Source organism: Aquarana catesbeiana, linkage group LG10 (assembly GCF_042186555.1).
Source record: "Aquarana catesbeiana isolate 2022-GZ linkage group LG10, ASM4218655v1, whole genome shotgun sequence".
In the NCBI taxonomy this organism is placed as follows: domain Eukaryota; kingdom Metazoa; phylum Chordata; class Amphibia; order Anura; family Ranidae; genus Aquarana; species Aquarana catesbeiana.
This window is the reverse complement of record NC_133333.1, coordinates 211,581,293-211,599,140: the sequence shown is the minus strand read 5'-3', so window position 1 is coordinate 211,599,140 and position 17,848 is coordinate 211,581,293. Positions and strand designations below refer to the sequence as shown.

Sequence of the window (17,848 nt, the reverse complement as noted above, 5' to 3'; positions counted from 1 at the left end):
TACATTCCACTGAATCAAGTTTGCAATTCATTCAAGTTTCAAACACATCTAGACAGTGTCCTAAACTTCCTTTAATAAGACAAATTAGCAAGACCAAAAATGTATTTAAAACCCTGTATCAACTAAATACATTGTATATACTGTCAAACGATGTTTCCTTCGAATGATGTTTCCTACGAATGAATAGTGTGTCCACGAACATGAAAGTAGCCATTTAAAACTGTACAACAGTAAAGAAAAGCACATGGAGCAGCATGCAAGTTAATAATCAGAATAGGAACACACGACAAGTACTTACTTTTTGAAGTACTTTATTCTTCTGTACTGATCCAGTTCCCTCAGTTTAAGGTCGGACCAGCATTTCCTTAATTGGTCTTTGGAGCGGCGTACCCCAAAATTCTGCTGCAGAGTCTTCACAACTTTGGACATGATTTTGGCCTTGCGGAAATTCGGCTGGGTGTACAGTCCATGCTTCCCATCATAATCGTTCCTCCACAAGATGTACATATCTCCACCATTTCCTCAAAGGCCATATTGGAGGCCTTAAATCTCTTCTTCCCAGATCAAGACGTTTCGGGCTCCAGGCTTTCCTCGCTACTGGAATAATTTCCAATCGCCTGCTGTGTCTCCATCATCGTGCTCCTAACTGCGCACCGTAGAGAGAAGGGTGGGGAATATTCGTGAAAAAGAACATCAGGGGCGGGCGACGCAGGCGGAGTTTCATGCATGCGCAGTGTATATAAAGCTAACACGCATGTGTCGTACGTACGATCTGTGCGCGGAGGAACTGAAGTTTCGAGCGTCTGAAACGAAGGTAAATTTTATTAAATTTGGAACATCAGTGGCCTATACGGCTTAAAGATTGAGGCCTATGTTGGGATAAGATTATGAGAGTTTAGGCTAACATTGGTGTTTTTGTCTTGTGTATTGTCTTACAGAAAAAATGAATAATAAGTTGAAGGACCCTGATTTCATGTCCCAATTTATTGACAAGTACAGGGAGATGAGGAATCTGTGGGAGGTCAAAACACAGTGCATATTACAATAAATCAGTAAGGAAGGAAACACTGGAGAGACTTCTGGCATTTGTGCAGACTTTGATCCCAGAAGCAACCATGAAGATTTTGGAATGTAAAATTGGGATCTTGAGGAATATGTATAGGAGGGAGCATAACAAGATCCAGGCTTCCCTGAGATCAGGAGCATCAACAGTTAATGTGTATGTACCCAGGCTGTGGTACTTCGAAAAACTGTTTTCTTCACGACCAGACTGAAGCCAGAGAATCTTTCGACCCTTCCCTGCAGCCTTCCCTCCACCCTTTCCTCCACCCCAGCAGAGGCTGACAAGGAACAACCTGGGCCTTCCATCCTGTAAGACCCCGGATGCGCCCAGCTGGAGCCAGGTATATTATTTTTAGACATATTTAGTGTCCTAATATAAATTATGTTAACTAGATGTTATAATTGATTACCCATTAAGGATTTTATCCAAAAAATGATGTATACATATCAATTGACAGTAGTGGCCAAAAATGTTTGTCACCAGCTTGAAAAAATGCTGGGGTCAGAATGATACTCTTTTATATGTATTAACATTGAATTTGCAAGTCATTAGCTGAAAATTGTGTGTGATTGATGAACCAAAAACAAACTATGTCCCTTTTTTAAACACAGGATGATCTCAGCCAGGACGAGGGTCTGGAAAGTGCCAGCCAGGAGGTGGGCGGGCCCAGTGCCAGCCAGGAGGTGGGCGGGCCCAGTGCCAGCCAGGAGGTGGGCGGGCCCAGTAGGAGCCTCACCCAATCGCAGGTGCCTCCCCTCCACCTTCATACAAAAAGGCCCAGAAAGTGGACGGTGACAGAGGAGGCATCACTGCGCCTCATTAGAGAAGCTACGAATGTCCTCAGGAGCCCCCCCCCCCCCCCCCGAAGCTAAAGAGGCCTATGGCTGATATATAGCCAGCAGGTTAACTTCTCTGCAGGATGTGGAAACCTTGCAAAAAGATCTGAACAAAGTAATGGGGTGAGCAACTACATGGCAAATGAGGTTCAATGTAAAAAAATGTAAAATAATGCATTTGGGTAGCAAAAATATGAATGCAATCTATACACTGGGGGGAGAACCTCTGGGGGAAGCTAGGATGGAAAAGGACCTGGGGGTCCTAGTAGATGATAGACTCAGCAATGGCATACAATGGCAAGCTGCTGCTAACAAAGCAAACAGAATTTTGGCATGCATTAAAAAGGGGATGAACTGCAGAGATAAAACGATAATTCTCCCGCTCTACAAGTCTCTGGTCCGGCCGCACCTGGAGTATGCTGTCCAGTTCTGGGCACCAGTCTTTAGGAAGGATGTACTGGAATTGGAGCGAGTACAAAGAAGGGAAACAAAGCTAATAAAGGGTCTGGAGGATATTAGTTATGAGGAAAGATTGCGAGCACTGAACTTATTCTCTCTGGAGAAGAGACGCTTGAGAGGGGATATGATTTCAATATACAAATACAGTACTGGTGACCCCACAATAGGAATAAAACTTTTGCAGAAGAGAGTTTAACAAGACTCGTGGCCACTCATTAAAATTAGAAGAAAAGAGGTTTAACCTTAAACTACATAGAGGGTTCTTTACTGTAAGAGCAGCAAGGATGTGGAATTCCCTTCCACAGGCTGTGGTCTCAACGGGGGGGGGCATCGATAGTTTCAAGAAACTATTAGATAAGCACTTGAATGACCACAATACACAATGTAATACCGACATATAATCACACATAGGTTGGACTTGATGGACTTGTGTCTTTTTTCAATCTCACCTACTATGTATGCGGAGATAGAAAAATCCTGGACTGCCGCACTCCATACAAAAACATCTTTATTGAAAAATGAGATTAAAATCCTAAATTGCAGACATGACAAAAAGTGGACACAGCGGGAATAGCTAACGCGTTTCACATTCAAAGATGCTTACTCATATCTTAGCTATGAGTAAGCATCTTTGAATGTGAAACGCCTTAGCTATTCCCGCTGTGTCCACTTTTTGTCATGTCTGCAATTTTGTATTTTAATCTTATTTTTCAATAAAGATGTTTTTTTATGGAGTGCGGCAGTCCAGGATTTTTCTATCTCCGCAGACTTGAGCATAGCCAGCACCCAGCATTGTGCAGTAGGGCGGGAGTACTCACGAAAGCACGGAGACTTCACAGAGTGGCATTTCCTTTGTACTATACTCACCTACTATGTAACTACTGTAATAGGTTGCTCAAATTGGAGAAGGGCCAACGCCTCCTCTGTGAAAGAATGATTTGTGATGCCCTTCATAAGGGGCTGAGGGGCGAGTTAACTGCCAACAGCCAAATATATGAGCAAGCCCTTCCTCCTCCTGCCACAAGTCCACCACCAGAGCCACAGCCTTCAAGGAAGGCTGAAGGGAAGGCTGCAGGGCAGCGTGGAGGGAAGGCTGCAACGGAAAGAAGAAAGTGATGACCTGGGTTCAGTCTGGTCTAACAGAAGACGCAGGCTGGTGTAGTACCACAGCCTGGGGACATATATGTCATCTGCTCCTGGTCTTGATCTCTGGGATTCCTGGACCAGATTGTGCTCCCTATTATATAGACTCCTCAAGATCCCAATTTTCTTTTCCACAGACTTGGTGTGCCCTGGGGCCAAAAGGCTTCACAAATTCCAAAAGTTTCTCCAGCGTTGCCTTCATCTTTATTTTGTTTACCAGAATAAATGGATATTTTATTTTCTGAAAAATACTTGCCTACGTGTTTTTCTTCAAATACATTTCTAAAAGACAATGTCAAATTAACAAGGGAAACCAACCTCCTTGAGGTTCCAAAAAAACAAAAATATAATGTTGTTGTGTTAACTTGACACACAAAAAAAAATAAAACATTATTATTATTAATGTTATTGTGGTAACTTGACACACAAAAAAAAAAATATATGGAGATCATAGAAAATAATTTTTAAATAATCATAAAAAAAAAAAATCTTGATGAAATCAAAAATAATAAAAGATGACTCAAAAAATACATTTGTAAACATTATGGAGATCAGACTTTTAAAAATTACAATATCATTCATGAGACCAGGAGAAATAATCCAGAAATCCGTTTGTGAGAACTCTGTGTGAATATGAGCAGCAAGACAACTTCATTCTTCTAGCATTATAACCCCCTCCCGCCGACCGTACGCAGATGTGCGTACTCGGCTTTCGGGGATTATACCGGGATGATGCCTGCAGCTGCAGGCATCATCCCAGTACCGTTGTTTAGAGCCGGCGATTGGCTATCCGTGTATAAAAGCCGCTCGGTTGTTATACCGGAGCAGCGAGATGTCCCCCCCTCCCGCCGCCCCCCGCCGCTCTAACCGGGCCTCCCGGTTGATCCGGAGGCTCGGTGACCAATCCGATGCCTCCGGCGGCTGGGGGCGGGCTGGAACGAAGCTGTGGGTGGCTTCGTTCCAGCCTTCAAACTGTAAACGCGGAAGCGACGTCACTTCCCGTTTACTCGGCTGCCAATGGCGCCGGTTTTTAAAAAGTACACAGTATTCAGCGATCTGAATGCTTTGAAGTGTAAAGGAGGGATAGGGGGTCTTTTAGACCCCCGATCTCTCCATAAAGAGTACCTGTCACCACCTATTACTGTCACAAGGGATGTTTACATTCCTTGTGACAGAAAGTCATCAAAACATTTTTTTTTAAACACAATTTATGAATCTAAAAAATAAAATAAGAAAAAAAAATAAATAATTTTTTTAAAGCGCCCCCGTCCCCGCGCAGCAAAGAAAACTCATACGGAAGTCGCGCACGCGTATGTAAATGTCAGAGTGAGAGCAATAATTCTAGCACAAGACCTCCTCTGTAACTCTAACCTGGTAACCGTAAAAAAAATTTAAAGTGTCGCATATGGAAATTCTAAGGTACCGTAGTTTGTCGCCATTCCACGAGTGCGTGCAATTATAAAGCATGACATGTTTGGTATCTATTTACTCTATAACATCATCTTTCACATTATACAAAAAAATTGGGGTAACTTTACTGTTTGGATTTTTTAAAATTCATGAAAGTGTCCCTTTTCCAAAAATTTGCGTTTAAAACACCGCTGCACAAATACCGTGTGATATAAAATATTGCAACAATCTCCATTTTATTCTCTAGATTCTCTGCTTAAAAAATATACATAATGTTTGGGGGTTCTAAGTAATTTTCTAGCAAAAAATACGGATTTTAACTTGTAAACACCAAATTTCAAAAATAGGCTTATTCATGAAAGGGATAAAGAAGACAATAATGCGCTGCACTAAACGATCACAGAATTTGCAGCGCGAGGAATGTGCTAGCTCCAATACGAACACTAGTTTTACCAGACCGAGCGCTTCCGTCTAGTACTTGCTTCAGAGCATGCTTCGTTTTTTGTCCGTCGGACCAGCATACAGACGAGCGGATTTCTCGATAGGAACTGGGTCTGGCGGAAAGATTTGAAACATGTTCCAAATCTAAAGTCCGTCTGATTTTCGACAGAAAAGGTCAGTTGAAGGTCCGATGAAGCCCACACACGGTCCGCTCATGTGTACACAGCACTAGTTTTACTGAACTAAGATAGTTCTAAAACTACTCAGGTGGCAATATAAAATGATAGAAAGCCTGCCATAACTATCATTAGATGTTTGAAGTATGTGGTCAGCATCATATATAATGGAAATAGTAGTTGGATCTATCTGGTCAGAAAATGAAAAAAAGTGGCCACTCTTGCCACTTGTCTCAAATATCTGCTGTAGCTGGTACAGGAGACACTTTTCAGTTGCCTCTGCAATTGCAAGATAATAAATATGTTGTGCACGCTCCAGGAGGGTTTCATGGTAGCTTTAAGTGCCTCAGTGAACCTCCTTGAAGTTTCTACTCTGTTACCCCCACCAGAAGTTATCCATATCTGTTGCACATCCATAGGATCTTGTAACCAGTGAGGACCCACGAGCCAGGGTCTCATACCCAGTGGTGTCACCAAAGAGTGGTTCAAGATTGCCCATGGTAAGTACTCAATATTTAGACACATCAGATTAGACAACATATATCATATATTATCTAGGCCTGATAAGAATTGGACTGACAAGAATATTCACACTTGTTCAGGAGTTTCCAACATCATACGTCAGTTAAGTTATAACAAAGTGACCAGGTCTTAAAGGGGGACGGATGATTTCATAGGCCACCAAATCTGTCAATAGATGCATCCAGAACTGTATTAAAATTCCCTGCTAGAATTATGGTGTCCCGGGCAACATAAGTCTTACTCATACAAGTATTTAATTTGGCAAATCAAATTGGAGTGGAATATACACATTTCTTATAGTAAAAAGGCATCCTAAATACTAGAACAAAACATCCCTGAGGATCAATGCAAACCATGGAGGCTTATACCTTCAAAAAGTGGTTTTAGGGACATAACCTTTGAACCCGTTAGAGATGTCTCCTGAAAAAAGAATATATGGGGTTTAAGTTAGTCAAAAACCAGAGATTTTTTTTTTCATGGAATTAAGACCTCAAGTGACCCAGGTCACAATTTTGAGTGTAGATGTCATGATACCCCAGAGCAAAAAGGAATAACTGATCAAAGTAGGGTTGCACTAATACTGGTATTGGTGCCGATACAGAGTATTTTTACAAGTATCAGTACTCGTGCAAATGCACCAATACCTGAAAAAGGAGTTTGGTAATTGGAGCTGTCAAAAAAAATAAATAAACAGCCGGAAATGTTTATGAACAACATTGCTCAGCTCTGAAACACTAAAATAAAAAGAAACATTGTTTCTTTTTGTATATTTCTGTTTCTTCATCTGCAGATCAAAAGGGATGAACAAATGTTCCTCTGTTTAACCCCTTAATAACCCTTAATTTACTCTAATCAGCGTTAATTAACTCCCTATTCTCCTCCATTTAATTATTTTTTCTTTTGTTCCCATCTATTTTATAAACGATAAACAATTAAAACTTTTTTTTGTTTGCTGCGTTAGTGAATATTTTTACACATAAATATTAACATATATTTACACATCTCACATTGAAAAAGCGCTAAATTAAAAAAAAAAAAAACTATTTAATTTGTAAATAACTTTTCAATGCTTTGTACCATTGCTGACAGCTGAAGTTAAAACAAAACAGTTGCGGTAGATATCGGTAAATGGTATCGGTGAGTACTAAAAAAAAAAAAAAAAAAAATTAAAGTTAGACTTACCGGTAACTTGTTTTCCAAGAGTCTTTCAGGACAGCACATGAGAGAGTGGCTCCACCCACTAGGAAACACAAACTCCATCACATTTAAAAAAGGAGGCTCCTCTCCACAGCTCGTCAGTTGTAGTAGAGTACCTCCGGCCCAAGCTGGAACACATTATCATAATACGGTTAAATTCACAGCACATACATACACACACAATATATATATATATTATTTATACACACACACATATATATACACACACACACATATATATATATACACATTAAAACATGAAGGGCGGGTAGTTTGCTGTCCTGAAAGACTCTTGGAAAACAAGTTACCGGTAAGTCTAACTTGAATTTTCCTTTATCGTCTTTCAGGACAGCACATGAGAGGATAATCGAGACTTACCAACTAGGGAGGGACAACAGCCTGCAGGACCTTTCTGCTAAATGCCTGATCACCAGCTGACAGAAGATCCAATCTGTAGTGACGGACAAACGTAAGATAACTTGACCACGTAGCCGCCTTACAAATTTGGTCTGGGGTGGCACCAGCTTTTTCTGCCCATGTAGTGGCTAGAGCTCTAGTAGAGTGTGCTCGTACTCCCTGAGGAGGAGACAAACCCGACTGGACATAAGCTACTGAAATAGCCAATCTTAACCATCTAGCAATTGACCCCTTTGAAGCTTGCCTTCCTTTTCTGATGCCAGAAAACAAAAACAAATAAAGAGTCCGAAGACCTGAAGTCCCTTGGTTTTTCTAAGTAATGTAATAAAGTTCTTCTTACATCTAACTTATGAAATAATTCTTCCTTACTTCCTGAAGGATCTGAACAAAAAGTTGGCAGGATGATTTCCTGTGACCTGTTATGGACTGATGCCACCTTTGGTAAAAACGCAGGATCTGTTCTAAGCACAATCTGGGTAAATCGACATAAAGGGCTCTTTAACTGAAAGAGCATGAAGTTCTCCAATTCTTCTCGCAGTCGTAACTGCAACTAAGAATACCGTCTTCAGAGTTAAATTCTTTAAAGAGATTGACTGTAACGGTTCAAAAGGATCTTTTGTGAGTACTTGTAAGACCACTGTCAAGTCCCATTTTGGAAAGTGTCTAGTGGGAACTGGTCTGGATCTAGTAAGTGACCTAAAGAATCTTGTGACCAACGGAACTGAGGAAATAGGTTGATCCAGGTATATTCCTAGGGCAGCCACTTGTACTTTAAGAGTGCCAATTGCCAGCCCTTTGTCCACCCCCTTCTGCAGAAATTCCAGAACCGACACAATGTCTTCTAAATTTCGGTTTGCTGAGCGACACCAAGAGTTGTAGACTTTCCAAACTTTAGCGTAGATATCTCGTCACCTTCTTTCTACTAGCAAGTAAAGTGGATACTAGAGGCTCTGACAAACCCTTACCAAGCAGTGAGACTTAGTCTTGCTATATCCGGATGATACACTGGACCTTGAAGTAGCAAGTCCTGTCTGAGGGGAAGCTGCCAGAATGGTTTGACTGACATTAGTAGAATGGAGGAAAACCAGGCCCTTTTTGGCCAGTACGGGGTGAACAAGATTACCGACACCTTCTCCTTCTGTATCTTCCTCAATACTAAAGGAATTAGCTGAAAAGGGGGGAAGGCATAACCCAGCTGAAAATTCCAAGGATGTGCCAGGGCATCTATCCCTATCGATACGTTGTCTCGGTGCAGAGAAGAACTGAGGGAGCTGAGCATTTTCTCTTGATGCGAATAGATCCACCTGCGGGCATCCCCACTTCTGGGTTATTAGAGTGAATATTTCTGGATTCAGCCTCCACTCTGCCTCCTGAATCTTTTGTCTGCTCAAGAAGTCTGCTACTCCATTTATTTTGCCCTTGAGATGTACTGCTGACAGGGAAAGTAGATGACTCTCTGCCCATTCTAGGATCTCTGAAGATAGCAATAGAAGAGTCCCGCTCCTTGTGCCCCCTTGTTTGTTCAGGTATGCCACCGTAGTGGCGTTGTCTGACAATCTGCACATGGGACCCCTGAAGGTTTGGAGAGAAGGCAACCAAGGCTAAAGCGACTGCCTTTAACTCTCTCCAATTTGATGACCTTCCTGCTTCCACTGGGGACCAAACTCCCTGAGCTATGTCTTGACCCCAGTGTGCTCCCCATGCCCAACTGCGGGCATCTGTCGTTGTCCTTCTCTCTGTTGGGAAGGACCAGAGTAAACCCCTTGACAGCACTGCCTGATTTCTCCACCACCAAAGGGTCCTTTTTACCCTGGTGGGAAGCTTTACCTTTGAGTCTAAAGCTTCTGGACTGTGATCCCAGATCTTTAAGAGAAAACTCTGAAGGGGTCTGAAATGGAATCTGGGCCATTGAATGGCCGGCATAGTTGAGGTCAAGGTTCCCAGTACTGACATAATCCTTCTGACTGATACCTCCAGGTTCGTCTGAAGGCTGGATACTGCCTGCAAAACCTTCACTTTCTTCTCTTCTGGAAGAAAGATCTTTTGATCCACTGAGTATCAGATAACCCAGAAATTGGACTCTTTGTGCTGGATTGAAATGTGATTTTTGGATGTTTATAATCCAACCTAAGGCCTCCAGATGGCTGCAAGCCTTGATCAAATCCTCCTGTCCTCCTGGAAGGGGCAAAGAAAAGGAGGTCGTCCAGGTAAGGGATGACCGCAATCCCTTGTTGCAGGAGGGGAGCTAGGGCTTCCGCCATAATTTTGGTAAATATTCGCGGGGCGGAAGATAGACCAAACGGGAGGGCCCTGAATTGAAGGTGCAGAACCTCCCTCCCCATATTTACTGTCAGCCTCAGGTATCTCTGGGACTGAGCAGCTATAGGTACATGCAGGTACCCATCCCTTAAGTCAATTGATGCCATAAAGCATCCCGACTAAGATTTCTTACCGAAAAGATGGCGTCCATGCGGAATCGCCTGTATTGGACTGACCTGTTTAACGGTTTTAAATTGAGGATGAGCCGAAAGCTTCCTGATGGTTTCTTTATCAGAAAGATATGGGAATAGAACCCCTGGCAATCTTCCTCCGGAAGCACCTGAACCACAACACCCTGTTTTATCAGAACCCCTAACAGGTTCTTCATGGCTAGGGCTTTTGTTGTGTCTTTTGGCAGACTTGTTACACAGTACCTCTCTGGAGGAAGGTTTAACAGCTCTATCTTGTATCCCTGGGCTATTAAATCCAAAATAAAAGGGTTTTTTTTTATGTTTGCCCAAAGAGGAAGGAATTTTTGAAGCCTTCCTCCCACAGGCGCCACCAAGTCATTGTGTTTTATTGGCCTGCATAGGAGGATTGAAAAGGACATTTCCTTTGCCTTTTCCTCTCTGCGACGCCCAATTCTTTTTTTCTTGGGGCCTGTTACTCTTTTCCTGATTTTTTTTGAGGTCGAAAAAACCGCCTAACTGGCTGCTTTTTCTTTTTAACAGGAAAGGATTTCTTCCTATCAGCTGTTCTATCCAAAATAGACTCTAGTTCAGGACCATAGCTGATCTCCCAAAAATGGAACTCCACATAACTTATTTTTTGGAAGCTGCATCCCCAGGCCATGCCTTCAGCCATAACGCTCTCCTAGCTGCAATGGTCAGGGCCCCTGATCTAGCTGACATTCTTATTGAATCTGCAGAGGCGTCAGAAATATATGCTACAGCTGCTATAAGGGTTGGGAAGGAATCTAGAATCTCCTGTTTGGGTGAATCAGCTATATGTGCTTTTAGCTGATTCAGCCAGAACTCCATATTTCTGGAGACACAGGTCATAGCCATAGCAGGCTTAAGATTCCCTATAATGGACTGCCAGGCTTTTTTAAGCTGTTGGTCCGCCTTCTTATCCATAGGATCCTTCAAAGTACCCATGTCCTCAAATGCCAGATCTGTTGATCTGGATACTTGGGAAAAAGCTGCATCCAACTTCGGGACTTTATTCCAAAGTGACTCAGGATTATCATTAAATGGGAGCTCTTGGGAAAAAGGGTTTGCTCTCTGGGTCAGCCCATTCTTTCTTAATGGTCTCCGAGATTACCCAATGTACAGGGAAAGTGCGACCTGTTGCTTCACTAAGCCCTTCATACATTCTATCGTGCAGCAATAACTCTTTTTTCTTCCTCCATCCCAGCCACCAAGGGGAAAAAAACATTTGTGAGAGGGCACCAAAGTAACCAGGATAGTGCTCTATACCCTCTTACCTGGGCCTTGCTGGGGCCTGTGCCTGTCCCACATGCAGCTGCCACAGAACCCATAGTGGTGCTGCTCCGATCGGTGGCTCTTACAAACGTCGGTTCTGGAGTCAAAAAACGCTGTTGCACCCAACCGGAACCGGAATATAGGCACCAGGACCGCTCCTCCCTTCTTCCTCTGCGCCACTTCCGATCGAAAATGATGCGCCCGTTCCTAGTGCCTTCCGCTCGTCGGATACCTCACTTCCAACCGGTCGAGTCTGTACTCCAAGATGGCGGCGGCCAGTAACGCCGACACGCGGTTTAAAAAAAAAAAAAAGCCCGCGAACGGCTGCCGCCGCCTAAGGAGCGGCTCCAGGAACGGTCCAGCTCATTTTAAGCAAAGAAAAGGAAAAAGGAGCCCACTTACCAGCAACCCTGCGGCGCGGTGTGGGAGGATCGGACTCTCTGGAGGAAAAAATAGGTATGGTGGGGTAGGCAGCCTGGCCTCTCAGGTACAGCACCATAAGAGACCCTGGCCCCTACTAGGTGTTCCCTTGCCGGAGGAAACACAAAAACTGACAAGCTGTGGAGAGGAGCCTCCTTTTAAAATGTGGTGGAGTTTATGTTTCCTGTTTCCTAGTGGGTGGAGCCACTCTCTCATGTGCTGTCCTGAAAGACGATAAGGGAAAAAAGGTATAAAAAGTATCGGTACTTGTACTCATTGTAAAAAAAAAAAAAAAAAAAAAAAAAAAAATGGTATTGGTGCATCCCTAGATCAAAGCCGCATGTTGCTGATAGAAAGCGACAAATCCTTGAAGAAACATAAAATCTAAGGTCAGGGATAGTAATCGAAGAAAGTAATAGAAAGGATTTTACTTGCATTTTATTGTCACACAGAGAAAACAGTATTAACCAAAACAAAACCAAAAAAAAAAAAAAAACACAACAACTTTACAAGAATCATATCCCAATTCCCCCTACCTAGCCCACCACCCTAATTTGTAGCAGGCTTTACACCCAAACTGAATGCAAAATAGTAGGGGCATGGTTCAGAAAAAAACAATCACAGCAACCTAGTGGAGAGAAGCATACGTCCAATATCACTTTTTAATGAGGACGTTGCAGACAGTCTTGCTACCCATCGATCTTCTGGGTCTCCCGCAGTAGAGAAATACATACTTCTTCTGCTACCAACTCCACTGGTCTGGTGATTATTGCTGCACTGCTAATTTTTCTGAGACCATTGCTTACAGGACAGTCAATCTTGAGCAACACCCACAGCACCTAATGGGTTATACCGCAGTCCTTTACAAAACTACCTTATCCTGTAATAAGAGGATGACAGCTGGAGAAACCACTGAGTGCTGCAAGAGACCCAGGAGATTGACAATCCAAAAGTGTCAGTGCAGTGTCCGAAGAAAATTAGGCAGGGAATAATCTGCATCAGTGCACTGTTCAGTTACACTGGAAACTGGAACAGTAAGTATTAATTTGCCTTTTGCAAGGCATTTTTAAAGACGCATTGGGTTGGTGACAGTCACCTTACCCGTACGTTACTTTGAATTTGCTGCCGTGTGCGCGCACGCCGCGATCTCTGCGAGTCGGGTCGCGGGTCCCGCGGACTCGATCGCCGCGGGCATACCTGCGATCGCCTCACGGAGAGGACGAACGTGGAGATGCCGTTGTAAACAGCATCTCTCCGTTCTGCCTAGTGACAGTGTTACTTGATCTCTGCTCCCTGTCATCGGAGCAGAGATCAGTGACGTCACACACAGCCCATCCCCCTGACAGTTAGAATCACTCCCCTAGGACACACTTAACCCCTCCCCGCCCCATAGTGGTTAACCCCTTCACTGCCAGTGTCATTTACACAGGAATCAGTGCATTTTTATAGCACTGATTGCTGTATAAATGACAATGGCCCCAAAAATGTGTCAAAAATGTCCGATGTGTATGCCATAATGTCGCAGTCACAATAAAAATAAATAAATAAATAGCTGATCACCGCCAAAACTATTAAAATATTATATATATATATATATATATATATATATATATATATATATATATATATATATATATATATATATATATATATATATATATATATATATATTTTATAAAAATGCCATAAAACTATCCCCTATTTTGTAAACGCTGTAACTTTTGCGCAAACCAATCAAATGCTTATTGCGATTTTTTTTTTACCAAAAATATGTAGAAGAATAAGTATCGGCCTAAACTGAGGAAAAAAAAAATGTTTAATATATTTTTTGGGGATATTTATTATAGCAAAAAGTAAAAAATAATGCGTTTTTTCAAAATTGTCGCTCTTATTTTGTTTATAGCGCAAAAAAAATTAATCGCAGAGGTGATCAAATACCACCAAAAGAAAAATCTATTTGTGGGAAAAAAAGGACGTCAATTTTGTTTCGGAGCCAAGTCGCATGACCGCGCAATTGTCAGTTAAAGCAACACAGTGTCAAATCACATGAAGTGCTCTGGTCAGGAAGGGGGTAAATCCTTCCGGGGCTGAAGTGGTTAGATTATGGCATTATTGAGTGTTGTGAATTCACTTAATTGGAGTTAGCTGGCAATAATACTTTAAATATTCAGATTTTGAGCACAGGCCACACATTTATTACTGTGGTTGCGCTAACCGTTTTTTGTATCGCACAAATATGCCCAGACCTAGCCAGGAGTATCATGCAGGGTGTGCATCAGCAGGAGACAAACACAGCTATTCTTTAGGCCAAGGCCTTTGCAGATACATAACATGCTGTGAACACTGCATGTACACACCGACCACAGAAGCTGGAGCTGGCAGCTCACACAGGTACGGTCAGAGTAGAAAACATGACAACCACATTTGCCATGCTCAACTTATTCATCAGCTCTCAAAAAAAAAAAAAAAATAACACAAAATGCTAGTTCCCTGCTCCACAATTTATGGCAAGTAAATTAAATGATTTTTTTTTTTTTTTACACCCATTACATAGGGATATACTGCAAAAAAATAAAATTAAATCAACAAGCATATTCATAAAAAGCATTACAATATAAGTACAACAAATTGAAAAAGAGCATTACAATACTCGGAAATGCAAAAAGGACACCAATAGGACAACATAAAAATAAACATAAAAGTGAAAAAACAAAATCTTGCACTCCTGCACAGAACTACACTCAAGTTTTACAAACAATTACTTTTTCCTGTCAGAAATATATCAGCAAAAAACATCTACAGCACCAAACATTGACAGGAGACCTCAAAATTGTACTTGGCTTTAAAGGATAATTCCATTTTAAGGGGATCTCAGATGGGTGCTTTTAAGATATTAAAAATATATATATATATATATATATATATATATATATATATATATATATATATATATATATATATATATATATATATATATATATATATATATATATATATAAACATATTAGAGCAAATTGTTCTTTGCAGAATTCTCGCAGAGCTTTTTAAGTACACAGTTTAAACCAGACTTGTCTGAAGGGACGGGAGATTGAAATGTCTGAAATTACCCTTAAATTATGCTTCCAACCATAAAAGTTATTTCTTAACTTTGGATAGAGTATGGAATGGTCAAAACCTGTAGAAACAAAGTGAAGGAAATCTTTCTAAAAAGGAAGGTACATCCTCTTAGGGCCGGTTCACCTAAAGATGCGGTGCTGAGAAGGCACATACATTCCCGCACCGTGCTCAAAATGCACTGCCTTTGCAATCTGCTGTGGGGCCAATGTATTATGGCATCTCAAAAGCAGATCGCAAAGGCAGTGCGCTTACAAGCACCAAGTTGCATGGTACTGCAGTACCATTCGATATGGTGAGACAAGTTTTACAAAAGGTGCATGTATTACTTTCTCCACGTTTCAGTGCAATTTCAGCTCATTAAAAATGAATAGCCTACAAAAATCGCACAGGAACACGACATGTTTCTGTGTAACAACGAAAATGCAAATAACACTGCGCTAACCCAATATAAAAAAAGCAGCTACATAAAATATGACCAATATCATCAACAGAAATAAAAAAGTGAAATGCAGCGCTAATGATGATAGCAAATGGTGGAAGACATCAGTAATGGTGGTCATTACAAAAAAAACACATGTAACATGATACGAAATGATGGGTGTTAGATGAGATACAATAATGTCCCAGTATGTAACTATGAATCGAACGCCGGAAAGTCCCAAAACAAAGGCTGGATATAAATATTGGACTGGTGTAGGAATCTTCTCCTCTGTATGTCATAGGTTATACGGTCATGAAATGGAAATAGATGGAATACGCTTACCGACAGGAGTGGATTCGGATGCCGATGACACCGAATGAAGCAGGCTCTGAGATCCTTGGACGGTGGTTGGTCCTAGAAACCCCGGATCTCAAGGGGGATCTATCATCTATGATCCACGTCACGACTGTCGATTCAGAAGACCAGGGGGGGGATCACCGCCACGGGAAAGTCTCCAGAGCATGGGTGGTTCCCAAAAAGATAGATAAAACGCCAATAGTGCAGATCAAAATGACGTATTTTATTGGATATCACCAATAATCGACAAACGATATAAAAAGCGTGATCACGTATAAAACAATAAAATCAAGTGTAGGGAAGAGTAAGGCTCGGGCGTCCATCAAGGATCTCAGAGCCTGCTTGATTCGGTGTCATCGGCATCAGAATCCACTCCTGTCGGTAAGCGTATTCCATCTATATCCATTTCATGACCGTATAACCTATGACATACAGTGGAGAAGATTCCTACACCAGTCCAATATTTATATCCAGCCTATGTTTGGGACTTTCCGGTGTTCGATTCATAGTTACATACTGGGACATTATTGTATCTCATCTAACACCCATCATTTCGTATCATGTTACATGTGTTTCATCTATGTGTTTTTTGTAATGGCCACCATTACTGATGTGTCTTCCACCATTTGCTATCATCATTAGCGCTGCATTTCACTTTTATTTATGTTTCTGTGTAATCCTGGTGTAAACAGGCCCTTAGGCAACTGTCACTGAAATAAGTGTCCTCATTGTCCCCAACGGGGACAAAAACAGCAATGTAAATTTAAAAGGGATTATAAACTTGCACCACTTTATCCAAAAGTAAAAAAAAAAAAAAAAAAAAAAAAGTATGACAGTCCGGATGTCATTTACAAAGGCACTGGAGGAACGCCTTCATGTTACAAAGAGGTCAAAATCATAAGGGTCCCAAGGCCACATATTGCACATAACAGAGAACTACAATAAACAGGGCTTTGATACCGAAGGAGAAGATCATCAATATCTCCTTAAGAGGACCGAGGTACCACAGGTCCTATAGCAAAAGGGTTGGACAAGAGTCCTATGGAAGATACAAATTTACCTTTTCTTTGAATGCATCACAGCTCAGCATCCTCAAACTGGCCAGCCTCATAGTTCACATGAAGGGCATTACACGCATCACTAAACATTACTGGGGCTACATGATGTAAACTTGGTAAATATGAGGCTTTGTTGATTAATGTGTCAACAGTTGGAGAAATGTGTTCACCACAAGACATGTCAACCAGATCTTCCTCATCTAGAAGTAATAAGGAAAATGTAACAAGAGAAAAAAAATCACAGGTAGATAAATAAATAAAAACCACACACACGCTGCCCTGCATTCAGTGTAAATCTTTAAGATGAATAAATAAAGCCATATACACAGGATTATAAGAGGAGAACTTAGGAGTACCTAACAATATAATAAACTTTTGCAAAAAGTGTGAATCCTTTAGTTTCAGAAAAAAAATAAGAAGGTTGATCAATTTTCTTGACAAGTACAATTTAAACACCTGCTGCCCAGACCAATTCTGACATTTGTGATATACATGCAAAAAGCTGATTATTATTCTTTTTTTTTTTTTTTTTTGCTAGAATATTACTTAGAACCCCCAAGCATTGGCCCTGGAGAATTAAAAAAAAGGAAAGAAGAAGAAAGAAGAAAGAAGAAAGAAGAAAGAAGAAAGAAGAAAGAAGAAAGAAGAAAGAAGAAAGAAGAAAGAAGAAAGAAGAAAGAAGAAAGAAGAAAGAAGAAAGAAGAAAGAAGAAGAAAGAAGAAAGAAGAAGAAAGAAGAAGAAAGAAGAAGAAAGAAGAAAGAAGAAGAAAGAAGTGGTTGTTGCAATTTTTTTGGTAAAATATATCCTATTTTTTGGTAAAATATACGGGATGATGTGCTGATATAAAGCATTTCAAGCTTTAAAATTGCGCACGCCCATGAAATGGTGACAAACTACGGTACAATAAATTATCTATAGGCAATACTTTAAAAGTCGTTACAAGTTAAACAGGAGGTCTAGTGCTAGAATTATTGCTCTCACTCTGACAGTCACAGCAATACGTCACACATGTTTACATTTGCCAGTGAGCACAGGGGGATGAGGCACCTATTTTTTTTTAAATCCAC

The 17,848-nt window shown here is 41.2% G+C and overlaps 1 long non-coding RNA gene across 1 annotated transcript in view; it reads left to right on the top strand.

The window, feature by feature from the left end:
* Positions 1–17,554, top strand: part of LOC141110144 (uncharacterized) — a 137,858-nt gene extending 120,304 nt beyond the window's left edge. Inside the window, exon 2 of the long non-coding RNA XR_012236247.1 lies at positions 17,319–17,554. This is a non-coding gene — a long non-coding RNA (uncharacterized lncRNA). The remainder of the gene's footprint in view (positions 1–17,318) is intronic.
* Positions 17,555–17,848: the final 294 nt, after the last annotated feature.